Source organism: Orycteropus afer, unplaced genomic scaffold, assembly GCF_000298275.1.
Source record: "Orycteropus afer afer isolate SDZICR_OR568_19922 unplaced genomic scaffold, OryAfe1.0 scaffold00145, whole genome shotgun sequence".
NCBI lineage: Eukaryota > Metazoa > Chordata > Mammalia > Tubulidentata > Orycteropodidae > Orycteropus > Orycteropus afer.
The window spans coordinates 3,382,042-3,388,690 of NW_006921732.1; positions in this window are offsets into that span (position 1 = coordinate 3,382,042).

Consider the following 6,649-nt stretch of genomic DNA (forward strand, 5'->3'; position numbering starts at 1 on the left):
CTTTGACTTCTTCCTTCAATACCATTGGTTCTTGATCTAATGCCACCTCCTGAAATGGATGATCATCTGCCCATTCTTTTTGGTATAGTGACTCTGTGTATTCCATCCATCTTCTCTTAATGTTTCCTGCATCATTCAACATATTGCCCATGGAATCTTTCACTATTGCAATTCCAGGCTTAAATTTTTTCCTCAGTTCTTTCAGTTTGACAAATGCCAAGTGTGTTCTTCCCTTTTGGTGTTCTAAGTCCAGGTCTTTGCACATTTCTTTATAATAATTGACTTTGTCTTCTCGAGCTGCTCTTTGAAATCTTCTGTTCAGCTCTTTTATCCTGTTGATTCTTCCATTGGCTTTAGCTACTCTCCATTCAAAGACAAGTTTCAGAGTCTCTTCTGACATCCATTTTGGTCTATTCTTCCTTTCCTGTCTTTTTAATGACCTTTTTTCTTTCTTCATGGATGATGTTCCACATATTCCTAGGAGGAATATAGGGTTAAATTCCTGGGACCCTCTGGCAACAACATTTTTGTCAACTGATCAATATATAACTTTGTTTTATGTGTGTTTCTGTTTAAAAAACTCACTGCTGTCAAGTCATTTTCTAACTCATAGTGACCCCTCCTTGGGTTTCCGAGGCAATATCTCTACAGAAGTAGATTGCCCAATCTTCCTTCTGAGGAAGGTGAAAGAACTGAGGAAAAAAATTTAAGCCTGGAATTGCAATAGTGAAAGATTCCATGGGCAAGATGAGGAGTGGCCGAGCAGGTTTCAACCACCAGCCTTCTGGTTAGCAGTCAAATGCCTTAGGCACTATGCCACCAGAGCTCCCTTCTGTTTAAAGATACCTTATTTAATATATATTGTTGATTCATTAACATTGAATTCATGGCTAACAGCACTATAACTTATGCCTGAATGAAGCATACCTAACACACACATTTCCTCCATGAGGCACATCACAGCTTTTTTGTACTTCTCGTTGTTGTTGTGTACCGTCAAGTCAGACCCCACGCATAGCGACCCCTCCTTGGGTTTCCAAGACAGTATCACTATGGAATAGATTGCCCCATCTTCCTTCGAGGAGTGGCTGGTGGGTTTGAACCGCCAGTCTTCTGGTTATCAGTCAAGTGCCTTAGGCACTATGCTACCAGAGCTCCCTTTTTGTACTTAGGAACACTTAAGTACTACTAAAATGGCTGAAGGGCCATTTTAAACAGCAAAATCACCAACAAAAAGCTTAAGAATGTGACATTAAAATAACCACAAAAAGCACACTCATTTACAATCTGAGAGCTGAACCAAGAAGGCAAACCATCATCTTACTCAACTTCAACTGGGAACGTGCACATTTGGGTGACTCAAATCTTTTGCCACTCTGTTCATGTTCATGAATGACCATAAAAGTGCTGTGAATATTGATTTTGGGGTTACAAAGAAGTTTTAACAAGTATCCAAATTTACATATACCAAATCTGGGAATAAGGAGGATACGTGTACATGCATATATTCCCTAGCTTTATTCATTGATAGGACCTAAGTACAATGACACTCCAATAGTAATGAGTACACTTTATACTTCCATGTTGGTTTCTAAGTGCCATTCTCTACTAAAACGAACTAGGACTTCTGAGAGAGGTTGTCTGTTTCCAAAGCGGAGGTGGGGAAGGTACAAGATGAACCTGGAACATCTTATGCCAGAAACTAAGGAAATATTCAAAGAATGGTGGAAATATGTCAAAAGGGCAAAGAGGCCCACTTGAAGGGGTTTCTGCTGGCTAAACAGGGGACAATTTGAGCACCAAAGTAATGATAGTAACAGATTATATTTCATTTTACTTGGATCCACAAACAATGCCCATGGAAGCATCAGTCAAGAAATCAAACGATGTACTGCACTGGGCAATCAGTTGCAAAGTACCTCTTTAAAGAGTTAAAGAGCAAAGATGTCACTTTGAGGACTAAGGTATGCTTGACCTAGCCATGGTATTTTCAATTGCCTCATGCAAAAGCTGGACAATGAATAAGGAAGACTGAAGAACTGATGCAATTAAGTTATGGTGTTGGTGAAGAATATTGAATATACCATGGTCTTCTAGAAGAACAAACAAATCTATCTTGGAAGAGTACAGCCACAGTATTTCTTAGAAGTAATGACAGTGAGACTTTTTCAAATAACCAATCCCTAGAGAATAATATCATCTTTGGTAAAGTAGAAGGTCAGCAAAAAAGAGGAAGCTCTTCAACAAGATGGATTGGCACACTGGCTGTAAGAATGGACTCAAACATAGGAAGGATTGTGTGGATGGTTCAGGACCAGACGGTGTTTTGTTCACTATGTTGTTTTTAGGTGCCGTTGAGTCTTCTCCAACTCATAGTGATCCTATGCACAGCAGAACAAAACAAAACAAAACATCCTGTGCCAGCCTCATGATCCTTGCTATACCTGAGTGCATCGTTGCAGCCACTGTGTTAATCCATCTCATTGAGGGCCTTCCCCTTTTTTGCTGACCCTCCACTTTACCAAGAAGCATGATATCCTTCTCCAGGGAATGGTTCCTTCTTACAACATGACCACAGTAGGTGACATGAAGTCTGGCCATGCTCACTTCCAAGGAGCATTCCAGCTGCACTTCTTCCAGGACAGATTTGTTAGTCCTTTTAGCAGTCCGTGGTACTCTTAGCATTCTAAGAGCATTCACCACAACTCAAAAGCATCAACTTTTCTTTGGTCTTCCTTATCCATTGTCCAGCTCTCATATGCATAAGAGGCAATTGAAAATACCATGGCTTGGGTTAGACACATCTTAGTCCTCAAGGAGACATCTTTGCTTTTCATCACTTGAAAGAGGTCTTTTGTGGCAGATTTGCACAATGCAATGTGTGCCCAGTGCAATGTGTCGTTTGATGTCTTGACTGCTGCTTCCATTGGTGTTGATTATAGAACCAAGTAATATGAAGTCCTTGACAACTTCAATCTTTTCTCCATCCATTGTGAAGCTGTTTATTACACCAATTGTGAGGATTTTTGTTTCTTTAATATTGAGATGTAATCCATACTGCAGCCTATAGTCTTTAATCTTCATCAGTTAGTGCTTCAAGTCATCTTCACTTTCAGCAAGCAAAGTTGTGTCATTTGCGTATCACAGGTTGTTAGTGAATCTTCCTCAGATCTTGATGCCATGTTCTTCTTCATATATCCAGCTTCTAGGATTATTGGTTCAGCATACAAATTGAATAAGTACGGTGGAAGGATACAACCCTGAAGCACTCTCTTCTTGATTTTAAACCATGCAATATCCCCTTGTTTTGTTCTATGAGTCATAACTATTTCAGTGGCACCTAACAACAGATTATAACCCATTGTATAAAACAGTAATCTATGAATCTAATATATAGATACTCCTCAGACAAACACATTCCAAAACTGGTTTTGTGGGTTTGAAGACTAAAGACCGTAGTCTCATGGGACAACTCAATCAATGGCATAACATAGTTCACAAAAATAATGGATCCGCATACTACTGAAGTGAGTAGCATCTTCAAAGCTTGTGAGCAGCCATCTAAGACACAACTACACGTCTCTACTTGCCAGGAGAAAAACAATAAGAAGGTAAGCAAAAGCACAGAGAATAAACAAGTCTACATGAGCCACAACCTCATCTATTCTGAAGACCAAAATTGTGCCTGGGTATCACCACAGGCTGTTCCACAGACAGTGGAACTATAGTTGATTTTGGATAGAATGGGAGAAAAAATATGCACAGAACTCATATTCTTATTAAAAAAAAAAAATCCAGACAAACTGGGATGGTAGAGAAAAGAAGACACCCTGAACTATCACCCTGAGACACTCTTTAAACCTAGAACTGACTCTATCCCGTGAGATCACCTTTCAGCAAAATAGGAGAGTGGCACACATGTAAAAGATATTACTTGTAAGATCAGTGCCCTACTTAAGAACCATCAGTATGAGACCAAAAGATCAACAATCACTCAAAAGCAAAGATGAGAAGATAAGGGAGCAGGGAAACTAGAGTATTGCAAAGGGAACAAATTGCAACAAAGAGAATGTTGATATACTGTGATGAATATAATTAATGTCACAGAACAATTTGTGTGGAAATTGTCAAATGGGAACCCAACTTGCTATGTAAACTCACCAAAAACTCAATAAATTATTATTTAAAAAAATAAATCTATGAGTCTAAACTGATATGAAAAAAAAATGAATAAATAAATGAAGAAAGGAGAAAGCTTCATGTTGCACTGGAATGCCAACAATAAATGTAGAAGGGATGATAGAATTATAAAATCATCATTTGGTAACTATAAAAGTAATAATTTAGTCATGAAATATCTATCTATGCTAAACTACTTAGTGATAAATTGATGAGGAATAGAATATTTACATGGTTTCAAGTTACTTTCTTACAAAATACTCATTAATTACAAAAGGAAAAAGAATAACTTTACAATGGTAAAACCTGGAAAATGCCACTTAACTGCAAGCAAAATTAGCATCATTAATGGGACAACTGGAAATTGTTACCACCTGATAGTATGCAAGAAGAAAAACTTCTGTGCTGCACCTGCTAAAAATGTTTAAACTGATCTAGTCATGAGGAAACATCAGACAAACCCAAACTGAGAGACACTGAACAATATAACTCACTGGTAATCTTTAGAAATTGCAAGGTCATGAAAGTAAAAAAAGACAAAGGAACTGTTTGAGTTTGAAGACTAATGAGACATGACAACTAAATGCATCACTGTAAAGGACATTATTGGGACAACTGGCTAAATTTGAATGGTGTCTCTGGATTGGATGATAGCAATGCATTGATGTTAATTTCTTCATTTTAAGCACTTGGCTGCTACCCAAAAGGTCAGTGATTCGAACTCACCAGCTGCTCTGTGGGAGAAAGATGTAGCAGTCTGCTTCAGTAAAGGTTACAGCCTGGGAAATGTTATGGAGGCAGTTCGACTCTGTCCTATAGCTTCGCTATGAGTTGGAATCAACTCAACGTCAATGAGTAGTACAGTTACGTAGGAGAATGCCCTTGTAGGAAATGCACACTAAATAATTCATTCGGTGATGAAGTATCATGTTAGCAACCTACTCTCAAATAGTCCATAAAAAAAAAATCATAAAACTTCTTTGTACTGACTTTGCAACTTTTCTGTGAGTTTGAAATTATTTCCAAGAAAAAAGGGGAAAAAAATATTACTGAGGGAAACAAAAAGAGTGCCATCTGAAAGGGTGGTACTGACTGTCAATGTCTTAAATATAAAATGTGATTCCTGAAATTTGGGGCAGAAAAATGGTGGTAGATGGAAAACAAATGCAACAATTGTTGTCCATCTACCCACATCCTCCAAGATCCTACTCAGGACCAGCCTCCTCCTGGAAGTCTTCTTTGATTAGCCCACACTTATCATTCATTCCATTCCCAAACTCAAGATACATATAATTTGTATAACTTCCTGGGCACTTAATCATATATTGCCCTGTGACTTTTTTGTACTACTGTCCTATATAGCTTTTGGTTTCCTGTTTATCTTCTAATGAATATGTAATCTCCCTAATTATACTGTAATCTGTTTAAAGACAAATACCTTTATATGATCTCCTTTTCTCCCCTAAGTACCTAGCACATGTTTTGCCATCACATTTCCACATCCCAAGGACTGTCAAAAAATAATTAATCTCATTTAGCAAATATCTCTTGCATGCCAACTATGTATCAGGCACTATAAGTAATAATTCCTTCTTGCTGTTGTTGTTAGTTGTCATCGAGTCATTTCCAATTCAGGGTGACCCCATGTGTGCAGAGTAACTGCTCCACAGGGCTTTCACAGCTGTGACCTTTCTGAACCAGATTGCCAGGCCTGTCTTTCAAGATACCTCAGAGTGGGTTTGAACTGCCAATCTTTTGATTAGTGGTTGAGTGCTTAACCATTTGCTCCACGCAGGAACTATAAAAATCCCTTACATTCATATAATGTTTTACTGTTTATTAAGCACCTCAGACCAAACCCGCTACCATCAAGTCTATTCCAACTCATAGCAACCCTTAAAACAGAGTAGAATTGCCTCATAGTGTTTCCAAGGCTGTAAATCTTTACGGAAGTAGACTGCCACAGCTTTTTACCATGGAGCAGCTGTTGGGTTCAAACTTTCGACCAAATTGGTTAGCAGCCAAGTGCTCTTACCATTGTGCCACCAGAGCTCCTCATTGAGCACCTACATATCCATTATCTCATTTGTTCTGCCTACTAACTCTGTGAAGTAGATGCTGCCACATAATAAACATGCTCAGACAGGAGCTGCAATTTAAGTCACACAGCTGTTTACTGGCTGGCAGCATTGTGATGCCAAACTTGGCCTTCAGATTCCAGATCCAGTGCTTTTTCATTCCACCACAAGAAGTAAACAAATAATGGTCATAGGTGTTGTATCAGTTCTCTACAGTTTCTGTAACAGATACCAAAAATTTAGAGGCTGAAACAACACAAATTTATTATCTTACAGTTCTGTAGGCTAGAAGGCTAATAAGAGTTTCACTGGGCTAAAATCAAGGGATGAACAGGGCTATGCTCCTTTCTGGGAGCTCTGGTGTCATAATGCCTAAGCATTTTTTTTTTTTT